At 40.1% G+C, this 24,442-nt stretch overlaps 1 protein-coding gene across 1 annotated transcript in view; it reads left to right on the top strand.

Annotated features, from left to right (window-relative positions):
- The window catches only part of LOC134631265 (zinc finger protein aebp2-like), a 54,590-nt gene that overhangs the window by 25,323 nt on the left and 4,825 nt on the right, over positions 1–24,442 (top strand). The window lies entirely within an intron of this gene.

The raw sequence follows: 24,442 nt of genomic DNA, 5'->3' as shown, positions 1-24,442 counted from the left end.
AATCTGGTTCCTGAATGAATCAAGTGTCCAAATTGGCTTACAAAAAGGCTTCAAAGACATTATGACAGAATTATTTTGATGGTGAGGAATAATAGCTTCACAACATCTAACCAAGTCAAGAACACACTCGATGTCAATGACGGGATTACAACCAGGCGAAAACTACAAATTATGTTCAAGAACAATGAGGCCAGATTAGACTTTGCCAGAAACCATCTAAAAGAGTCTGCACAGTTCTGAAAATAAAATCTTTGGATAGATGAAACAAGGGTACACTTGTACCAGGATGATGGGAGAATGAAAAAGTATGGAGAAGGAGAGAGACACCACACTATCTGTCAAATGTGGTGGAGGCGTGTTATGGCATGGTTGTGTATGGCTGATGGTGGAACCAGATCATTGGTGTTAAGTGATGATGAAGCAGAAGGATGAATTCTGAAGTGGCTGTACTCTCTGATCATATTCAGCCGAATGCTGTTAAACTGATCAGACGGAAGCAACGTCTGAAGAATGATATATTCTTCAATGATGATATATTCTTCAATGAAGAATGATATATTCTTCAATGGCCAGATCAGTCACCTGATTTAAAACCAACAGAGCATGCTTTTGAGTTATTAAACACAAAACTGAATGTAGAAACACCTATACAAGCAGTAACTGAATGTGAAGGCAGTCTAGGCCTAGCAGAGCGTATCAGCATTTGATGATGCAGCCAGTGACTACAAAGGTTTTTCATGCAAGTACAAAAAAGAATCCTTATAGTTAAAATCCTGTCAGGGTGTCCAATGAATTTTGAGTCTGTGAAAATGAGGGACTGTGAATAAAAAAGGATGTAATCTAAACAGTTAATGTGATACTTGTGTAAAACCCCTCAAATTAAAGCTGAAAATCTGCACTCCAATCACACCTTGATTGCTTGGTTTAAAATCCATTGTGTTGGTGTACAGAAGCAAAACCACAAAAACTGTCTTTGTCCAAAAAAAATCATGAACAAAACTGCAGCAAATTTAAATCCACTGATAAGCAGGAATTTGTCATTAAGAAATCATGTAATGTGAGTTCGGTCAGTGCATCATTTACAGTAACTCTCAGTAAGTTGTTTATTGTGGAAGTCAGTGACATTCTTTTCAATTCACTGTTGGTCATTACTGCAGAGTCCATTTATCACCCAGTTATGAGTTTTCCACTTGAAAATGCAGATCATTATTGGATTATTTCGTAGATTAATCGCTTTTATAAACATGCGATATAGCTGACCTGGAATCCTCAAATTTAATATTAATATAAATTACTTAATAACATTCAAAGCACCAACACGGGAATGGGAAACTTTGGGAATGCTTCTTGGCCTAATAAGTCTTTCCCTGGAGTGAGTACCATGTTTTCTTAATGTCTCCATTTCTCTGACGCATTATATTTCCAGCACTGATTATTTGCAGTGTGTTTTGAATGAAGCACCCAAACATTATTAAGGTTTGTTCAAATCACGACTCCAGAAGTGACAAACAGACCGACACGACCAGCAGGCGTGTTTAGAAAACGGACAGGAGCTCTGCCTGCAGACCCTAATCCTGCCTCAGCCTGCCTGTGAAGGAAACGCTGGCTTTTTACCCTGATGTGACATCTGCCCACTCAACCCACAAGACGATTCTCCCTCCTTCCTTCTCTTCCTCTAAACACCCAGTGTGATGCCAATCCCTTTGACTCTGTCTCCACTGGAAAAGCCCAGATAAGCAGTTAGTTAACAGTTATGTTTTTCATTCTCTAATATCAGTCTACGAGTTATGAAAAAGCAGGCCCTTTATTCTTGTGTCACACTGTATCTGTAAGTGTTGCCTATTAGGTCTGTACTTCTTCAAATCTGGACACTTTCCATCGTCTGTGTGTCTGCTTTGGTCCTGAATCAGCCATCTGAGTTTCTCTTTGTGCACAAAATCTTCCCTTTGCATTGGCTACATGCGCTGTTGTCTCAGTGAGGAAAGGAGGCATTTCATCAAAAACAAAAACAATGAGGCCCTTCTCTAAATCCCAGCCTGGAATTGTTTTTCCTCAGTCTTTAATGTTTTTCAAAGAGAGAAATAGTAGGAACAAAGTCTGACTAGTTCACAAGTAACACTGAAAAGTTTCTACATTAAAAAAAATAGGAAAAGAAAAAAGAATGTTGTGAAAACAATTCTAAAAAAGATACACTTTCTTAAATTCTCTATTCGTGAAAAATTTCAAGGCTTTATTTATTTAAAGTTCTTTTTTAAGTTGTGGCTTACAGCTTAGCAAAATCAGCAATTCAGGAATCGCAAATTATTAGAATATTTAATTTGTAATTAAAATTAATACAGTATAAACACTGTAAACACTTTTTCAGGCTCATAGGGAAGTCTGCTGACTTGACAGTTGACCAGATGATGATCATCCACACCCTCCACAAGGGGAATAAACCACAGAATGGCATTGACGAAAAGGTGGGCTGTGATAAGAGGGCTGCATTGATATAAAAGTTGACTGGAAGGGAAAAGGTGCACAAGCAACAGGGATGACCAAAGCCTAAGAGGACTGTCAAATAAAGTTGACTCAAGAACTTGGGAGAGCTTCAAAAGGAGTGGACTGAGCTGAGGCTGGTGTTACAGTATTGAGCCACCATGCCCAGCCATCTTCAGGAAAGGAGCTGCAGCTCTCATATTTCTATTATCAAGCCACTCCTGAACCAGAGACGAGGTCAGAAACATCTCTAAGGAGAAGAAGAACAGGAGTGCTCCTCTGTGGTCCTCTTTTCAGATAAAAGTCACGACAGTCCCCTTTCTTCCTCATTCTGATCTTCCGTTTGAACTTCAGTGGTCTGTGACCACGTCTGCATGTGTAAATGCTGTGCAGTGTAATCAAGTGGTTGGTGAGTTTGAATTTTGCACTTCATCCTCAAGTCTGGAGGAAAAATGGAGAGGCGCAGAATCCAGGGTGTTTGAAGTCCAGTGTGAAGTTTCTGCTGTCTGTTGGTGGCGGTTGCTCAGCTGTGTTTAATCACATCCAAAGTCAGTGCAGCCATCTACCAGGAGACTTCAGAGTAGTTCATGCTTCCACCTGCTGACAAGCTTTATGGAGATGCTGATTTCTTTTTCCAGCAAGACTTAGCACTAGTCCACAGAGCCAAAAACGACTATCAAATCAATTGCTGCCCATGTTATTGCTTCTTGATTGATTAGCAAACTCCCTTGAACCCCACAGAGAATCTGTGGAGGGTAAGAAACACCTGACCCAAAAATAAAGATGAGCTGAAGGTCGTTATCAAAAGCAACCTGGGCTACAGTAACACCTCGGCAATGCTGCAGGTATGATCACCTCCATGGAAAAGGAGCCCCAGGTAAGATTTGGGTGCATACATGAACAAACCTTTCACAAGAAAACACGAGTGTATGTAAAAGAAAATTAGAAATACTGTAATAGATTAACAGACTAGATTTTATGAGCTGTGAACTGTAATCAAAAACATTAAATTAAAAAAAGCCTTTGCACAAAATATATGAGTGAACAGTTTCATTATGTTCAACCAAATCATTAATGCAAAATCTCAAATGCTTTTGTAAAACTGTGAGCAATTATCACAGTCTTGTGAACAGGTCTTTTGGATATTGGTCACTTCATAAAACAGCATTTCAATTTGTGGCAAAATATGTTAGTCATATAAGCTCGTTGGCCAGCGCGTTCTTTTTCGCAAGCCTCGGAGCCTCATAAACAACATCTCAGCTTTGAAAACAGCGATTGTAAACGACAGAATCCAGAAAACCTTTACACAAATATGACATTTTCACATACGGCCTCTAAAGCGTGAGCGACCGTTGGGGGAAATGTTTTGATAACTCTTTGTTTTGTGGATATCGTTTTCAGCGGTTTTCAATCATGTTTGTCATTCTTACGCCGCGTCAAGAAGCCCTAATGGTCTTTTTATTGAGCGAGCTCCTCATCTGTCTTTTTTTGTTTGACTCTGTTGGAGATGTTGCAAGTCAGTGTTGTGACACAGCTGTCTGTCCAAAGCTTCCTGTCCTTGTATTATTCATTCTGAGGGATTGTGCATTTGTTTAGGCTTTGTGCACAAATATATTTTGACAGCTCTGGACCCTTCCATTAGCGCAGAAAGCGTACCAGAGAAGCACTCAATAGGCTGTCCTCAAGTGGCCCTGACTGTTGACCCCTCCTGTTAACACAACGACCTGATCCTGTCTTAGCATCCTCCAGCTAGGGAAACAAGTGAATACTCAGTGTTATAGTGCCGGGTATCCCTCCCATCAGTTTCAGATGTTGTGTATTAACACTGATAATATATCTACCAACGTCTGTGAAGTAACTGCTGCAGTGACTTCACGTCTAACACATATGCGTATTGTGATATCAGTTTAAGTTGAACTAAGGCCCGGCTGTACTTTTGTGCAGTACCAGTTTGTACCATAAGATGGTGTAGTGAGCAGAAGAACTCAATGACCAGGCAAGTCGGTAAGATCACAGTCTTATTGACAATGGAAAAAAGCAAAACTTCTTGTAGATGTATTGTAAACATCGGCACACATCTGGGCCCCGTTCCAGGAAGCTGGTTGAACAAACTCTGAGTCTACAAATAAACTTCGAGTTGATTAATGCAGACATGGAAACTCAGAGTTTTTAGTTGATCCCAGCTCCTCAGTGTCAACTCTGAGTTAAACAGGTTGTTGACTAGTGAAAGAAAGCACTCATCAGAAGAGCTCTGATGCCGATGATTCACCATGGCAACAGGTAACTAAAGAGCAGAATCTCTTTTTTAATCCGATGAATGGAGGAATATGAATGTCTTTCAATCTGGACCCTCATGTTTGTGTTACTTTTACTCAATGGGTCGAGCTGGAATCACGCAGAATACGTTAAATTTCTTAAAGTCTCATCAGCTGTAATTTGACAGGGACACAATACAGATGGTAGCTACTGCAAATAAGACTGTAGATATGTAGACTTTTGGTCAGCACGACTGATTTTGGTCATCTGTGTTTGAAAAAAATGTCTCAGCAGCCTGGATTTAAAAATTGTGGGGCATTTACAGCATGATAAATGATTATTCACTGATTAGTGTTTTATCTGCATAAAGCTCCATACAGATTAGGTTATTTCTCTGTGAGTCATGCCATCGCGGTTAACTCCAGTGGACCATTTTTTTGGACCATGGTGCCTTGCAATAGTTCCAAAAGTTAGCAACATACGCTAGCTATGCCATAGAGATATAGCAGCACAGAAGTTTGAGATGCATTTTAAAAGGTAAGAAGTTAAAAAGCAAGTCTGTCTGTGATCAACACACATTCCAGATGCCTGCTAAGCACTAAGGCTACATGATCCACATGATGACCCCGAATTCTGACCCCCCACTGACAGGACTCTGTCTTACTCAAGAGTCTGTTACCGAGGTAACTAACTCATGGTTTAAATTAGCTTTCTATGTGGATAAGAAAACCCAGAGTTTTCAGGGAACAGCACTTTCAGCCTGATGAAGAGTTTAGTTACATTTTGCATAAGAACTGCAACAAGCACCTTTAACATGATTTTGTTTGGCTATTTTTCTGTCAAACATAAAAAGAGATCAATATCCACTTTAAGCTCTACCAATTAGCTGGCAAGGTGAGTGTCTTATAACTTTTACCATCACTCTGAACATTTGAAACAATAAAAACAATGTAATGTTGAAATATTTCATAACAGTGATCTAGAAATAGTTTCCAATCATGTAACATCCATCTTTACTCAAATAGAGCCTCCACATTTATTGTATTGTGGGTATAAATTGTGCTTCTTGTGTTGCAGTTTTCCATCTTACTCATTTCCCTTTCTTCAGGTTTTCATAGCTCTGCTTCTTCTAAAAACAGAAGAAGAAACTTTTTTTTCCTGCAAACTCTACAAACTTTTATCACTATTGCAAAGAAAAAGAATCATATTTCCGAAGAAGGTGAATACTTGTATGTCTTTAAGGCTTTTACGTGTCCTTATAATGTTAGGAGTCTGTCTGGTCTCCAAATTTACATTTAACACCCCAAACGCATAGTCATAAACAACATGCTATGTAGTTGTTTTTCTGAAATTAGCTACTTATGAAAACCAAAATTGTTGTTGCTGTTTTTCATATTGCATTTTGTCTGGCATGAACAATGGTAATCTGTGAGCTTGACCTGTGTTGCAGGCAGATTATCGATTTCTACCTGTACTAACCGGAACCGATCATATCCTGGCTGCAGTTTAATACCCAATGCAAACACTCAAAAGCCACTTTCCACTTTTATCTAACCAACCAATCACATGGCAGTAACACCAGTGCATTTAAGCAGGTAGACATGGTCAAGATGAGCTACTGAAGTTCAAACTGAGCAACCTAGCAGGGAAGAAAGGTGATTTAAGTGACTTCGAACACTGCATGGTTGTTTGTGCCAGATGAGCCGAGTATTTCAGAAATTGCTGATCACTGGGGATTTTCCAAACACAGGCATCTCTTGGGGTTTACGGAGAATGGTCTGAAAAAGAGAAAAAATCCAGTGAGTGGCAGTTCTCTGGGCCAAAATGCTCCCACAAGTCAGAGGAGAATGGGCAGACTGCTTTGGGCTGATAGGAAAGCAAGAGTAATTCAAGTAACCACTCATTACAACCAAAGTATGCAAAAGAGCATCTCTGAATCCACAACATGTTGAACCATGAGGCAGATGGGCTACAGCATGAAAAGACCACACTGAGCAGGAAACTGAAGCTAGCAAAATTTTGACGACAGCAAAAAACATTGCCTGGTCTGATGCGTCTCAATTTCTCCTGTGCCATTTGGATGTTAGGGTCAGAATTTGGTATCAGAATTGGATCCATCCTGCCATGTAACACTGGTTCAGGCTGCTGCTGGTGTATTGGTGTGGGGGGTATTTTCATGGCACACTTTGGTTAAAATACGCAGTACGCAATACCCTACATGGGTATTGTTGCTAACCATGTCCATCCCTTCATGCCCACAGTATACCCATCTTTAGTCACAAAGCTCAAATGACCTCACACTGGTTTGAGTTCATTGTACTCAGATGGCCTCCACAGTCATCGCATCGCAATCCAACAGAGCACCCTTGTGATGTGGTGGGACGGGAGACTTGTCACATCAACACAAACCAAAATATCTGAGGAATGTTCCCAGCACCTTGTTGAATCGATGCCATGAAGAGTTAACGACAAATGGAGTCTAACACGGTACTTGCAATGTGTACCTAATAAAGTGGCTTGTATTTGAGAGGTTTTGATCTTTCTGCCTTAATTATAGAGCAAATGTGACCAATGTGAAGTTTCCCAAAGAGCTACATGACTGTTCCTTAAACCAACCCGGTTGAATCCGCTGACTTGGAAACGTCCAATCACAGCCCTCCAAAGTGGGGAAATTCAGAATGTAGAGATTACATAAGTCATCATTACAGATGACCTGGAAGCGCTGGGAAGGCCTGCATTAATGAGTTAATATCAAGCCCTGCCTTTGTGCTTGCCCAAGACTCAGTCACTGCTCTTTCAACATTCAGACTCGACCGCAGTAGCCCTTTGGCCATTTAGCCGCCCTCACGCTCCACTTTCCCAGCAGACTGCGTAGCGAGACAATAGTAACGGCTTTTATTTATAGTTGATAACATTTCATCAGTTCCACGGCATGTCATAGGCACTGGGAGGAAAAAAGCGGCAACAGCGGGGAGTGGAAGAGTTGCAGCGTATATGATTGAGGATGTTCCTGTTTTCAGCCCAGAGTTATGCTCTGTCTTTGGATTCGTTTGTAAGAATGTGTTCATTTATCATACAGTTTCTCCTTTCATGTTTATTTTCTGCTTCTTGTGGGAATTTGGCAGGATCTGCTGGGACTAGATTGCGCAGACATAAAACTGAATGACCTCCAGCTGGTCATCATCATGTGACAAATAATCACCAATATAAACTCTGAGCAATAATTTGCTGCTTTTAGACTGGCATTAAATTATACTCCTGCCCCGGCTTGTGATTTATATTTCTGATATGTATTTGTGAATTTTGCCAGCAAATGAGACATTTACAGCAAAAACACAGGAAGAAATTAGAGCGTGAAGTTATTTGGGACCCAGTGTGACTAAATGGCATCAGCACATCAGACAGGTTGACGAGCTGATCCGTGATGGTCAAGGTCAACAGACTGGATGATATAGTGGAGACAGAGGCAGAAGTAGAGCTTTTGGGATGTTTTCTGTATTCTGAACTGAGGCCTAGGGGGAAACCAATTAGTACAGGTACATTAACCATGCCGAGCATCAGCTTTTCTTAGACCACATGTGAAATAAGTCTTTTACAGTCCTTAGGGTGCTGTGCCATATTTCCCATACGTGCAGTAGGTCTCTCCTGGAACGGGAGTGTGAATGACTGAGGTTGCCATATCAGTTCTCAACCAGTTCCCCCTCGTCAGATTGCTTTAGATCATCCTTAGCCATAGACAGAATAAAAAACACACCCCTTTGTGACAATGATAATTCAAGATAATGTCAAAAGAAATTACTCACAGGACATCAAGTTATACAATAATCATCACGACATTGACATCTCTCCCATCTTCATGATTACCATCAGTTAAGCATATGAGGCTTTATGGTTGTGTTGAATTTTCCCTTTTTTCCCAGCTGGATCCCCCCCACTCGCCTCCCTTTTTTCTCTGATGATTTAATACATTTGTCATTGAACCATGATTGGCCTGCTACCTCTTCTCTTGCGGCCTCCCATTTTCCAGGCTTCAGTGATTTGTCAGAGTCTGTGCCCAGTTTTCTATATGGTCTTTTTTTTTCATGTCTTTCTCCTCTCTCCTCCCTTCATTATCTCCTTGTGATATCGAGTATTACGCTCTGACAACTACAACTCTAATTCCTCCTAACATTAAGCAATATCTTAGAATAAGATGAAAGCCCATCAGTCCCATATGGCTTTAGCAGATCTGCCAACAGTAAATGGAGTATGATTTAAGTGTGTGACTTAATCTTTTGCTGTACAGCATGTTTTTGCCATTTTATGCATTGAAACACCCCCCCCCCCCCCCCAAATATGCTTGTGTATATTTAAGATTTGGTAGTTGATGAATGGATTGCTGATTGTGCATAAGTAACACAGCTCAGGTCAGAATATCTCTGAACTCTGATCTATAATACAACATTATGCGTGATAAAATTGGACCTTGTCTACATTTTTGTGCAAAGGTGACACTTTTCTGAGATTTTTAGTTGATGCACCAGTGGTATCAATTTGAAAATCATATGTCTTCTTGTTCCTGGGTTATCACATTCAAGAACTTGGGTGTCAACGCCACCCACCTGCCTGGTGGGGTAATGACAACACTTTCTCCAGCAAGTAATGTATTGAATTATTTTTAATAAAATTATCAAATAATGTGTAATACGTCACTTTTTCTGAGTGATGACCCCAACACTGGTTAGAGCCAAGGTATGCAGAACAAAAAAGCAAACAACAAAGAAACAACACATCACATCAGGTGTGGTGCCTGTCAACTAAGAGCAGGAAACTTAGCCTCCAATTTGGACGGGCTCACCAAAATCAGACAACGTGGCCTGATGTGACGAGTCTCAAAGCATGGATCCATCCTGCCTCGTATCAGCAGTTCAGGCTGGTAAAACGTTGCAGGGGATATTTTCTTGGCGTTTTAGTCTCTAAGTAGCACTTGAGCATAGATTGAACACCACAGCCTCCCTGAGTACTGTTGCTGACCATGACCACTTTTTGATGGCTGCTTCCAGCAGGGCGATACGTTGCGTCACGAAGCTTAAACCACCTTTTTGAACATGACAGTAAGTTCATTGTACTCAAATGACCTCCACAGTCACCAGATCTCGATTCACCTTTGGGACATGGTGGAGCAGCATAGATGCGCAGCCGACAGAACTACAGGAACTACAGTGTGCCATCATTTATGGGTAAAAACCTCTGATGAATTACTCCATGTTCAGTCTATATCATGAAGACTAAGTCAGTTTTGAAGGTACTAGAAAGATGTACCTAATAAAGTTGCCAAATAAATGTAAAATACAAATGCATTTACTAATGAGGTGGTTACCAACCGCATAACTGAAAATGAATGTGCAAAAGTAAACAGGTTTACGTATTCCCCTAGTATTGTTTGACCATTAGAGAATAGTAAAGGCCTCTCTAACAAAATAGTGTGAAAAACACTCAATCCACTAGTCAAAAACAGCAAAAAGAAGTCAAGGTGGACAAAAAAAAAAGTTCTGTCAATCCCACTTTTCTGGTTAGATGTGACTGACTTGCATGGTTAACGTTTAGCTGTCTGATCAGGACACGTTACTTAATAGAGTGGTGACCAATCTCTCTCCCAGACACACATACACAGACACACACACACAGAAGAAATGGGCATGTCACACAAACTCTGGCATAGATGCTACCCTTTCGTCTAAGCGCCAGCCCACTTCTTTGAATAAACTCCCTGAGGCCAGCTGCATTGCCTGATATGGAAATAACTTGTGACTGTAACACAAGTGTTTGTTTGTTTTGTACGTGTGAGCTGACACGTTTTTTTACACCAACAAACTATTGTTAAACTATTTTTAGAAATAAGATCATCAAGCCCTAGACAATGTGAGAGCTGATATGTTGCCAAGTAGTAGGTTTGTGTCTGAATTAGCAGTGTTTGTGCACAGGTAATTGCTAGCCTGACCATTAGCCTCTGATCTTTATTGCTAGGAGTGACCAATTGAAAGCCCAGATGACATCAGGCAGTTTAGCTATTCTTTATATTATATTATATTTAAGCTCTTCCCTTGAACACCATGAAGAAAAACTATCTGAACCCCCTTTAAGACAACGCGTTGCTCATATAACCTCAACATACAGATTCTGATGGACTCCCTCAAATATTAAAAGTTCCTTTTCTTTCCGAAACCTATTTTCCAGGACGATATTTCATGTGTTCTAGTTGTTATTGGCCCCACTAGTGTGGTAAATCAAAGCTGAGGAAATAATATTTTAGCATGTGGACAGAGAAAATAAGCCTCATACAAATTCCTGAGCAGGGTTAATTTTGGCTATTCCAGCTGTTTTGTTTTGTCAGTCGATTTAAATCCAAAGAACAATTACAGTACTGTGTAAAAGTCCTGAGTCACCCCTCATTTCTTTATATTTTCCTTCCGAGAAGCCAGACTTTGTTGTAATTTTTTAAAAAGTGGTCTTAAGCAAAAGTTCTCCAGGTTTTCTGAAGGTCTTTCAAAGGTTTTCTTTGGACTTTGGCTGCTTTTTCACTCATTTCAAGTCCAGTCCATTTGAGAGGAAAGTCTGTCTGTCTGTTTGTTTATTAAACCACTTAACACTGACCCAAGAATCATTCAAACATAAAAAAAAGGCCCCAAACTCAAGAGATGAACCAGTGTCAGGTCTACACATAACAGGCAACTTAGCAAGGAACAAATTTTAAATTGTATCTTTGAGCACTTAGCACCATTACTAGCAACCTATCACAAAAACACAGAATATCTTAATATTTGGTTGGTTAAATGTATGAAAAATGCCGAAGGTGACAGGCATAAAATAATATTTTTTATCAACAACGTGATTCCTTCCGTCCTTTTAGGTGAAAATGTGACACATCTCAGCATGGTGCGCAATTAAATAATTTTAGGAAACTGAACAAGTAGAGGACAAAAGAAACAAGTTAAAAGCCTGAAAAATATCTACAAGAAGTGAAGACTGTGTGAGAGAAAACGAAACAACTGAACACTGTGAGTCATGGATTGGCCTCCCCAGAGCCCGAACCTCGACATTATGGAAGCAGTGTGAGAACAGAACAAAAGGCAGAAAGCTTGTTTAAGAGAGTTTGTGTTGTTTTGATTAATAAAGGCGGCCATGACAAAATATTCACATTCATTTTAAGCTTATTAAAATTGTACAAACTTTTTTTCTTCTTAGTTTTTGCCTTCTCGACTGTATTTCCATGTCTGTTTACACGTTTCCCATTTTCCAAGTGAAATATAAAGAAATGAGGGGCGGCTCAAGACTTTTGCACATGACAACAGATTGCTGATTATATTTGAGAGACATCACGTGTGGAAATTGTTTCCTTTTCTGGTATGCTGGAACAAGCAAACATTAAACACTTAAACTCGTTCAACTCGAATATAAACAGGCATCAACCTCTTGAGGGTAAGTTCACCTTTGGCCTCATAGGGACAGTAGTCTGTCCAATTTAGGAGAAATAACTTATGGATAAGTGTCATCAGTCTACCATATTAGCCTACTGAACCCTTCCATTTAAAAATTAATGTTGTTTCAAGGTGTTTGAGGGGTTTTGATCCCCTCTGCATGCATTTACATGTACTACCTGCTTCAGATCTTCAGTCGAAAGCATTTCAGTGGCATTCGTTTACCTGCCCATTAAATAACACTTCATTTGTTATTTTTGATCTGCGTCCTGGTGGATTTACATGTGTGCTTTGGTTCATTTTGCTTCTAAAAGATCTGTTTCTGGTTCAGTGTAAATCTTTGAACAGACACCTTCACAATACCTTCAAGCACTCCTTGATATGATGCAGAATTCATGGCTGATTCAATTACTGCTAACTTTCAAGTCCCCAAGGGAGCGAGGCAACCCCAAACAATAACATTTCCACCACTGTGGTTTGCAGTTATTACGAGGTTTTTCTCCTCAAAAGCTGCTTTTGGTCTGTGAGAAACATGTCTACTGTTTCTGCCTATCTTTCATTTGACTATCACGACTAAAGTGCTGGCCTTTAGAGTATAAGTAAACTTTTACAAGGAAGACAGTTCTTTTTTGGACAGCAGTAACTTTTTCCTGGCACTTCTCCAGTGTAACACAGATCTATCCAGTCTCTTTTTGGCTGTAGATGCACTTTGACATCGAAAATTGCAAAACTTACCTGCATGCTGTAATGAAATTTGGGGTATTTTAGATTAGCTTTTTTAATTTTTTATCACATAAACTGATCTTAATGGTGAATTTGCTGGGGATGTCAGTCTTAAACTTGCAGCCATTTGAAATTAACACCAGATGATGTTTCCTGCAGCGGAGTGATTTATTTGCTATCATTTGGAGATCTTTTTAAATCTTTTGCCAGACTCTTAGGCATAAATGTTTTGGGGAGTTTTCCCGCCTGAAGATCTGAAGGAGCTCTTTAGATCTTGGAATGATGAGACCACACATTTCAGTGGCAAAGTGAACACCAGATGTCAGATTTAAATAAATCAGGTTCCACCTGTCTCTTAAAAAGGTTCTAATCCCTGACACATATTCTGGAGACTCTGATTCCAAATTAAAGGAACTTAAGCTGACATAAATATCGTACTTTAAAAAGAAAAAAAAATTGAATGATGACTGGGTGCATCAGCAAATCTCAGCTTGAAAACAAAAGGAAATATTAATGTGAGGTCTATATTGTGCCATCATCACGCCAGCCTTAGTCACGTGATTTAAAACGAACCTCACAATGAGATACATAACATCCACATGTAGCAGCAGTTGTTGAAGGCATGATGACAAGCTGTCTCCCGCTTTCAGAGAGAACAAAGAAGGTCATTGACGATGAGAGCTGAACGATGTATTTGCACTGCAGTTCTCGGGACGAAGACACGTGAAGAGGGGCCTTTACAGCCTCCTGCCTCACAGGGCTCCTTTGGCCTGTGTATAATTGATGAGTGGAGTGAATAAGGGATGAGTTTGTGACTGTCAGCCACCCTGATGGGGACAGACAGAGCTCAAGTTTGGCTCTCCTCATCTGGCTGATGATGACAATGATGGTGATGATGATGCTCCTGTTTCTTCCATGACTCCTTCGTGGTCTGTGTTTGGACTGTGCATCACCATTATCGTCATGCTCACTACTACCTTTTCTGGATGGCATGTGGGGGGGAGATGAAGTAAGAGAGAAACAGCTTGGAAGTGGAGAAATTTGTTCAATAGAAATGATGAAATGCAAATAAGACCGGGATTTGGTCTGAGAACAAATCGATCATTGCAGAAGGAAAGTTTTAAATCATACATATAAGAAGCTGGAAATTACATGTGCATTCTGGTAGACTAAATCTTTGGCAATCGTAGCCTATAAACTCAGCAGGCAGAAAAGATTCTCATGGATAATCTTGCCATCCTTATTCTTCTCACATTTCACTCTCAGGAAATAGAAGCATCTTGGCCATACGGGATGTTTAAAGGTACATCTTCCCTCAGGAATTCTTCCATCATGGTGAGGTCAGCCAGAGTCACCAGGATTTGGTTTAACATAAGCCTTTGAAGCCCAGGGTTTGATTGGATAGTTATTACATTGGAAGATTCTCACTTCACGTATCTGTCATTGTTGTCTCAGTACACCACTGGGGTTACGACCTTTACTGCTCCTCCTGCTGATCCCGTCTAGTGACTGAGATTGATGTGAATGCTCACAGGTTAGAGGCGGGAGGAGAAAAAAATGTCAATATATGCCCAGGTCACATAGGACGCAGTGTGAGGTGACGAGACGGAGGAGCTGCCATTAGAAAACTGAGCAGGAAACACCTTTCACAGTTTACTGTGCTTCCAGAATTTCTATTTTCAGTCTCAGGCGCTGCCGCAGAGTCTGTGATCGAAGGATGTTTAACTGAGGGCCCTGACACGTTTAAACAGTTATAACGCCGCTCTAGTGAAACTGTATCAAGCAGAATATTGTCATGATTGCGATCAAAGGGCCTGCGATTGCATGTATAACATCAGGAACGTTAGGACAGCAGTGTATGAATGAATTACTGAGTTTGCCCCTGAGTCATTTTCAGTCTGTCTCCTCTTTTTAATAACTACTCTGCCATTCTGAGACAACAATTTACATATCAATGTGATCCTTCTGAGAGGGATTACCAGCAGAAATTGGACTTGTTACAGATTTGATGGGGGAGAAAAAGCATTCTACAAATGGCTTATAAAGGAAAGCTTCCTGAATGCTGATGTTAAGCTACCATCATCGTGCCGGGAGATAACTTGGCCATGTTTAAACTTTCTAGGACAAAACTGTCAAGGATTGACCGAGCTTTGAGAGGTGAATGTTAATCCCCCGCCGCAGTTAATGAATGAAGGTAACATTGGAAAATGAGGATGTGTGCTTGTGAGCTTATGTGTATATACATGTTTAATCGTTAAATGAAATACACATCTACACATTAAAGCCTCTTTTCAGTGCCACATGGACCATTGTGAGAGAAGGGAAAATTGCTCTAAATGTACAGAAAATAAAGCTTACACGATGACTGCAATTTGTTTGCAAATTAAAACACAATCTGCAATTCAGCCTTGTAACATGGAATGTGTCAGTTGTGGGGTAAAAACACCACCTGGCATCGGCTCTAAAACTACACTCCTCGGTATTTGGATGGTTTGCTTTTTTTTTTCTTTCGGAACAAAAGTCGTCATATTTCTTTGAAAAAAGTTTTACATTTTTAAACTGATTATGTTAACATTTTACAGCCAGCCGTCTCTGCAGTCAGTCGTTCTCAAAGTTGAAATAATAATAATGGTCTGTAAGTAGAAATGGATTATAGGTCTATCAAGACAACTCAAGAACTTCACATTAATCTGACTTTGCTTTAGTTAATTAATTAATTAATTAATTAATTCTCTTTTATTTATAAAGATAAATAATGAGTCTCATTGAGATTGACATTTGACATTTCCAAGAGAGGGGCCTGGCCATACTACACATATAAAAACACAGCAAGTAAAAAACAAATACAATATTCCATACAAACAAGTGAGATCATTTAGAGCAACATTAAAAACACTCACGCTCACTAAAAGACTAATTCTCTCACTCCTTAATAACGGACTCCACGGTAACCAGCGTATGTAAAAGCCTTTTTACCGATTTAATTCTGATTTTCAGATCAATCACTGGTATGGCGTTTTTAGAATTAATATAGTGGCCGAGTGGCTGCCATAATTTTGAATTATGTAATAATTTATCACAAGAAAATCCCCCAAATATCTCTCCAATCAAGTGAATAAGAAGGCCAGAGTGGACAAACTAATAGAGTTAGTTCAAGATTGGGAGAAGCAGAAAAATTCTTCTGAAAATTTTCTCTCTAACCTCTTACTGTGCCATAATATTCACTCTACAAGCACTGTTTTATAATCTGTCTTCTTTCAAACAATTTCTGCTTCAAATCCAGCAGATGTATGCTTTTTGACGTGAAGCCATTTGAGTGAGAGGAGTGCCAGCTAAATGCCCCATATGGGCTCACTATAAATTGTTCAAGGATTTTTGGACAAAAACAGGAAGTACTTGTTTTTCTTTCGTAAACGTAAAAAGAAAATCCCAACAGATCTATGCATGTTCTGTGCTTATGGTTTTTAAATCAGGTGGATACGAGTTGCAGTTTGGAGTAATTTTAGAGAAATGGTAACAGTTGGGTACAGTCAGTTTCACAGAATGCCATCACTTACCTAATGTCCACCCTACTGTTACTCATTTTATATTAAGATTTAAAAATCTAGTTGGTATTGCTTTAGAACTACACATGGTTATTTGCAGCTAGCAGGTTGTTAATGCTATCCATCAAGTCTAACAGTCTGCGATCTATGAACTAACCTCAGCTAACGCCAGCTAACAATGTTAGCTCGGTGGTGAGTAGCCCTCAGTAATACTAATAAATCACACAGCAATAGTACATTCATGTAGCTGTAAAAAGCATGACAATATATCAAGTAATCCAAAGTATTCAGAATATTTTTCTCACATTATGTAACTTAATGGAATACGTTACAAACTACATTTTGTGCCGGGTATTCTGTAATCTGTAGTGGAATACATTTAAAAAGTAACCTTCCCAACACTGCTATTAGTTAAATGGTTGTAAATAGATAACACAAGCCTTAGTATGACAATATTACTGAGAACTAGTTGTTCTCAGTATCAAACAGGTGGTGTTTCACAGGTTATAAGCTATCTAGTCACAATTGCACCTTTAGACAATATTGGACACTAAGATCAAATGATCCTGTTTATAGGAGTTACAAAGGCCATATATAAGGGCTCGTATAAATGATTTTAAGAGTACCCAGGGAGTTCTAGTGAGATATGGCTCACTAGAAATGTGAAGCTAACGTTAGATAGAGCTTGCAAAATAGCAGTTTTGACAAGTTGACCGGACTCCTGATGTTAGGTTCCTTGTTCCTTTTGTTTCTCATTTTGTTTGGTCATTTTGTTCCATTGATATTGTTTTATTACTTTATTTCAAATACTATGCTGTGCTGAAGCACAGAGCCTGAAGAACCAAAACTGTGTAACCACCCAAATACCAGCGATGATGAGAGGAGCCAATATTGTTAAATTATTAACCCTAAGTTATGAGTTGGCACCTCTTTCAACTGGAGGACAGGTGGCTGGTCAAACTTTTCAATCTGCTGAAATGGTTGTCTAGTTTTTTTTATTATAGATACTCGCGGTTGTTCCTGGGTGAACTCTAAAGATTTTTTTTCTAAAATGCCTTGCCAGGGTACCCCTCCTGATTGCATATCACTTCTTTAAGAAACTTTTGTGTTTACATTTTCTTTCTCTTGAATCTACTGACGCCACAGACAGTCGAAGGCTCGGCAATATTTTTATGTATTTATTTACTTTTGCCCAATAATCGTGTATATGCGTAAATCATTGATATCCGGTTCATCCTTTAAATATGAAATAGAGGAAAGGTTAGGGAATCTGATGGTTCAGTGAAAGGCATCATTAGTGGCATGGCGAAAGAACGTCTGCCCTTTACACAACCTCTGAGACTAGGTGACTGACATTTCTGGTAATGTCATCATATGAGCCGTGCCATTTCAATGAAGACATGGACAGATGCCACCCTGTGCCCACACCACCCTGACCACACAGGAAACTCCATGTCTCGCTCTCTTTTCAAACGAGAGCCTTTGGAAATAAAGTTTCTGAAGCCTTCTATGGAACTACGCTGAGTCCTTAAATCTCAAATGCTGAATTATTCAAATGATCAATGAGTGCAGGGGTCAACATGGAGGCAAGCAAGTTGTACGCTGGGACATCACATGGCTGCACATGTGGAAGGTTTTCAGTGCTTCTCGCTACAGGTTTAGTTGATTCGCAGACATGGCAAGTTGCGTGTCTGAATGTCTTTTACCGCTAACATTTTGCAACGTGTTTTGTTCAGATGAATCACATTTGTTAACAATGCATGATCTACTTTTACAGCAGTCCCTGTAATCTGACGGGAGTGAGAGCTTGCAGAGCTCTGAACTCTCTCGGCTCCCTGATAGACTGCACTCACCCTCCCTCTACTTTGTGTCTTTTGGGGGAAGGTGTTAGTTGGATATGAAGCAGACGAGCAGGCAAGCAGCGTAGCAAGGGGAGCGAAGTGTTTCAGCTGAGTCCAGCGTTTTTCTCTCCACTCGCTGATGGTTCCCAGATGTTTTTAGCAGACACTCTTTCTGTATTTGTTCTCTTCATACCCCCTGTCTCCCTATCCCTCCTCTCACGTATTCTCCTGGCTTCTTCCTTTCAGTGTTTTCCTCTCTTCAGGAGTCGCACCCTTGACAAAAGTGCTTGCTTCACCTTGTCTGATTGTAATCGCCCTTCGCCAAATAAACGCTCCTTCTCCACACTTGTTCTCTTATTCTGTGTCTCTTCTTTTCCCCACCCCTGCTTTTCCTTCGTTTGCTTCCTCCCCTCCCTCTCATCTTTCATCACTCATCATCTGGTCTGATTGAGGGCAACGGCGTACTGTTTCTCCTACAATGTACCTGACCTTCTCATGTTTTTGCTGTGTTTGACCACAGAACCAACCGCCTTCACCATCAAATGCATTGCACATGTGAAAACTCTGTGATTGTAATGCACTCCAGGCCTTGCAAAGATTCATGTTTTTTCACAAGGAATCTAAAAAAAACAGTGTAAGAAAAACATTTTATCCATATTGTTGATATCAAAAGTTTCCACCACTAGTTTGGTCTTCATCAGCATATTTAGACATCTGATTGCACTTTTTCAGTAACTACTTGGACTTCTGCAAACTCTTGACAATCACTGCCCTTTTTTAGTTTCGCCTCTAGGCAGTTATTATAAAAACCTTATGTAAAAAATTAGCAAAAGCTGCAACTTGTCACTGTGTATAAAAAATGTATGTAAATAATCACCAGTGAAATTTGATAAGCTTTTTGTAAAACGCAAAGCTTATTATACTGTCACACAACAGTACAACTTAGTTCACCACAAAAAGAGTGCAAACTAATCTTCTGTTGTTTTTTATACATTCTTTTAGCTAACCTCACCATTGCACTCGAACAAATACCATGTCGTGCACTTGGCCGTAGTATTCTACGTATAAATATTACCTATATATTTATTACAATAATGTACATTTCGCTGCAGCTGAACCTGTCATGAACCTCTCTGTAGAACAACACAATGTCTTGTTTCAAGGTTAGCCCTTTGGGGGTAATCGTGAGATTACCGCCATCTTTGGTCGGTGCAGGACTCTTTCGTAAATTTCTGCTGAGCATTCTTTCTCTTCTCATTTCTCTGACCTTATTAGTGATGTCAGAAACTGCATCAGATAGCATCAAATGTGGCACACATCTGCAGTTTTTATGGGGCTACATTTGGCCTTCAATGATAGCCTTGACTCACAGGTCAACATATTACATGCCCTGTGTCAGATGTGGGCAACATCTGGTCCACATGACATTAGCCAATGCTGTAACTGAGTTGTAAGTGCCAAAAGTAACCCACATGACACCCAGATGTGGCCACTACTTCTGTCTGCACTGAACCAGTAATGCTAGAAATCTTATTTGCACAGTGAATGACAAAGGGCTCTGACATGTTAACTATTCAAACCTAGCTTAGCAGTAACGTATTAGTTAAGCAGTGTTACAGCCTGACAGCATAAAATGGAGAAATTAGAGTTTTTAGACTTTATTTCAAATTGCTATGTAACCTATTCTAAAAATAACAGGTAGGAGGGCAGGACATGGCCTAGCATGTAACATGCCCAGGCATCACTTGCACCAGGTAAGTGCTGCAGAGGAGTGTTATGCTAGTAACACCTCATGCTAACAACTGGCTAAGGCTAATAATGCTGAGCAGATTGCTAGTTAAATGCTCCTTTGATATTACTAGTTAAATAGTGAGGTTTAAAATGTCATAATGGTGGATAATGACTCCAAAGGTTCAGTTTCGGTATCAAGTATCTTTATTCATGTGCGGAAATAGTAATTTTACTGAATGTGGGAGTGCTCTTTGAAAACCTTTGTATTCTTTTCAGAGAGGTAAGGTAGAAACTTAGGGAGCTTATTTGTCATGTTGCTCTGTTTGCACACATTCTGGATATAATTAGCTTTAAAAACAAAAATTAGTCAGCTAGAGTCAGTTACCATTTTTAACCCCATAGTGTTTACTGTTGATATCATTTTCTTAACAGCCACGGATGGATTGTTGCAACAGCTAGATGCAGGTTTCACATGAGCTTGCGCTGACAGACACTGAAGTTGACTGTAAACAGCGTGATCTGTTTTGATGACGCACAACCCACTGCAAGCTCATTGATATGGAGAGGGAACTGAGGGCAGGAGCTGCTTCCCCAGCACACACATTCCTGTAATGTTGACCAAATGAACCCCACAGTCTGCCGTTTTGCATCTAATGGAGGTAGATATGCATTAAATGTTAAAAGCCCAGAAATGATCACACAAGCAACTATTAAATGCACCCAAGTAACTGCCCGAAACTCTATATCAACTTTGCACTCTTTCATTCTAATTCCCATTTCACACCACTTTCTTTCATCATCTCATTTTATGTAACCCTATAATCTCCAAAAGCATAAATGAGAAGCAGCAAAGTGATGAAAGCAACCTATAGGGCGAGATTTTCCTCTGCAAACATAAGCACGAATCTAAGCTAATTATTGCACAACAGTGCCTTTAATTAGAAGACTACACGCTGGTGCACTTTAGCACAATGACAAGTTATTCCAGATTCTTCAAATCATACTCCTATGTGTCGCAACAATACTCGTTACGAGGAGCTGTGTAAGTACCTCTTCCTGCACCCATCTCTCATTATTTTCTTTTATTTCTCTTACTTCTTTTAATGCATTTCTATTCTGCTAAAGAGGTTTACCCTGCTCTTTCTGTGTCCTCCCGCTCACTCACTCTTGCTGATTACCACTTACTGTATCAGAGTCCTTTCCATAATCCCCCTCCATCCCCTCTCCTCCCTCTGTCCCTCCTTTTTCTTATTAAAAACTCTTCCACTTTAGTGTTGCCTTGGCCCAGGTCCCACTTTGCTATACCAAATGATCCAAGGCATCCTCCAGGGGGCTTCGACTCCTCCCCGTCCTGCCTCTCTCCTTCCAGCTCTCCCTCGCTGGCTGGACGTGTAAAGAATGACGCACGGTGCTGCTGCTGGGGCGAGATAGCAGACCTGGCTGTTCCTGTGACGTCACCAGGTTATTCCAAGCTGTTCTCATGCGGTACTCAGACCGGCTTCAAATACACACACATGAACTTGCATGTGTAGTGTTTAGCTGTTGCAGAAGCACAGCTGTCGAGATTACAGCCGCTCTCATGTTTCACACCTCCAAAAACTGCACATCAGTTATCAGGGCACATGCCTTAGTGCCACACTACATGCTACACTACATCAGTTATTTACATGCTCCCTTTTCTTTTTGCTTGTAACAAGCAACCACTCATTAATACATCTTCTCTTCTCTTCTCCTACGCTCGGATCAGACTTGCTGCATGTGCACAAATGAGTGCGTCCTACTTTATACTACAAAATATCAATTAATGAGATCTTAAAGCAGAATATTTGAGTAGGGATGTGCAACATGAGCTGAGGATACACATTGGGACACATTGCTGCCTTTCTTTCCAGCCTTTAATATTTCATACAGTCATTTCAATCAGTAACTCATAGTAGTTTTGAAAATTGTGCCAAATGCCCATCAGTTATTCAGAACCCCGTTTGACATTGTCACCTGTCTTGTTCAGTGCAACTAATTCCCCCCCCCCCAAAAAAAAGATATTTAATAATTACACATTTTATTCACGAGTACCAGCAAATGTTTGGTATTTTTTGTCTGGTTTTAAATTGCTCCCACTTTTATTGGAGCCATTTCAATTCACATTGTCATGCAAAAAATTTCACAACTTTTTGTCAAATGTGCTAATTAGAATTAAAATAAATGTAACGACTTTGTAAGTATAATTAGAAATGTCTACTTTTGCAAGCAGAATAGGAATAAAATCAAATGGGAGAAATAAATGAAACTGAAACTCACCAGTCTGTGATGCAGTTGTGCCATTAGTTGAAAAAAAATGTAAGTACTGATAATGGGAAAATATCCCTGCTGTCAAACCATTAGTGAGGTTAATTTGGAACCAGTGAGCTCCATTGCTGCACCACCTCCTCCAGTAATGAAGGGAGAGGCGAGCTTGGCTGTGGCATGTTTTCACAGGTGGGCAGTAGACCCAGAGTGTGGATGATGGATGAATATGGAGGTACCAACCCCCGGACAGCTGTTTGATCAAGACTCTTCACTTGTGATGGTGGTTATATTTATACTGCGTATGAGTGAGCCTACAAGCTCAGAATGCTTTTATCATTTTTAGGACCAAAATCAAATGCACGAGATTCTTCTTCCAAATTTCCAAATGAACCATATTTCCAAGCGGCTGGAACTTTGCATGCATTAAAATCAGCCCCCACCCCTCATATCCATCATGCTCAGTGTATTCCTGGAGTTACACGTATCAGAACTGCATTTATAGTCATACCACCTCCTAATGGTAATTGTAAGTGACCAGTATTTAACGAAAAACATCCACCCATCACTCTCTCCATTTTCTGTGGCCTTATCCAGTTCAAGATCGCGGGATGGGGGTGATTATCCCAGCCAGCATAGGGGAACACATACATTCGACAGGTCGTCAGTCTGTCACAGGTTATAAAAATCCTGTTTACATGAAGATAAGAGTGCTCTACACACAATATACACCAATGTAGTTTTTGTGAAGACATTTGCAATGCACGTGTCCAATATTTCCTTCCTAGATGTCAATCCTTCTTAGATGTGTACTAGCATCCAACCTTTGCAGGTTTAGATAGATAGATAGATAGATAGATAGATAGATAGATAGATAGATGGGTAGGTTCCTCCGGTAAAGCTAGCTTCTCATTTGAAACGTTTTCTGTTGCTTTTTTTGTTTTTGCGTCTTGTTTGCCGGTTCTTTTTTTGATTTTGAAACAGTATGTATAATTATACTAGCTGTAGAGGCTTTTAAAATAGGTCAAATAAGTCAACAGGTCAGTTTGAAACTTTCCTAATATGCATTACTTCTAATACAAAGTTAAGCTTTTTCTGGTTTTTGGGTTTTATGACAGCATTTATCCCTGAGGTACTGTCAAGAGTACACCACATCCACAGAGAGCTGCACTGGAACAGAGAGCATTTTTTCTAATAGAAATTTTCAATGCCTGATTTCACATTCACAGTCAGTCTTAGAGTAAACCTTGTCCAAGCCCCAAACTGATTGGAACCTTTACGGCCAAGCACAAAAAAGGGCCACTCTTTCAATATTCCTTTGAAGTAGAAAATCAGGCAATGGTGAAGTTCAGTGGGTTTGGGTGGGATTCATATGAATAAAATTGGACGGCCCACTTTTTTCCACTTCATTGAACTCAGATGAGGATGTGATGCCAACTCTTAGATGTGTCGCAGAATTTGGCAGTCGTAACTTTATGCAGAGACAGCTGTGTTGAATAGCGTCGACCTCCGGTAGAACTGGGAGACTCAACCACCCAAATTTTGATCTTCTTGTTCTTTACAATCATGTATGGATTCTTCTTCACCACATTTGTTATTGTTTTCTTTTTAGAGTAATGAAAGAATGTTTTAATACTTTTCTCATATTGCATTGAGTTTCTCTCTAGACTGTCATCAACATCCTGTCCGCCACTTGGCTGCATGGAGCCCCGATCTTACCAGAAATGGGGCAGCCAGATGCAGGCAGATGTTTGGAGTGGTGTCTGGTTGTGTCCATGAAAAATGTTAAAGGACAACAAAAACAGCAGGACACACTTCTCCTAGCTAATGATGCTGGGTACAAGAGGAGAGGACTGGGATGGATGCCGCCACTGTGCTTTGCTTTGTGTTCACCGGCTTACATCAGCCAGCCGTGATGCAACGTGGCTGAGGAGAAGAGGGTCACAGTAGACACTGTACTGCTGCAGAATACCACTTTGAACATGAACTCTATGTGATAGTGATCTAACATTTACAGCATGTCAGGAGAATTTGTTTAGATTCTTTCAACGTAAGGGTGCAAACTGTGATCACAGTGGTCTCAAAGTCTGCTTCTGTTCACTCACATTTTATTTAAGCCGTGAGGCGT

The sequence above is a fragment of the Pelmatolapia mariae genome, linkage group LG7 (genome assembly GCF_036321145.2).
Source record: "Pelmatolapia mariae isolate MD_Pm_ZW linkage group LG7, Pm_UMD_F_2, whole genome shotgun sequence".
Classification (NCBI taxonomy): Eukaryota; Metazoa; Chordata; class Actinopteri; order Cichliformes; family Cichlidae; genus Pelmatolapia; species Pelmatolapia mariae.
The sequence above is the reverse complement of the archived record's forward strand: the minus strand, read 5'-3'. Positions and strand labels throughout refer to the sequence as shown.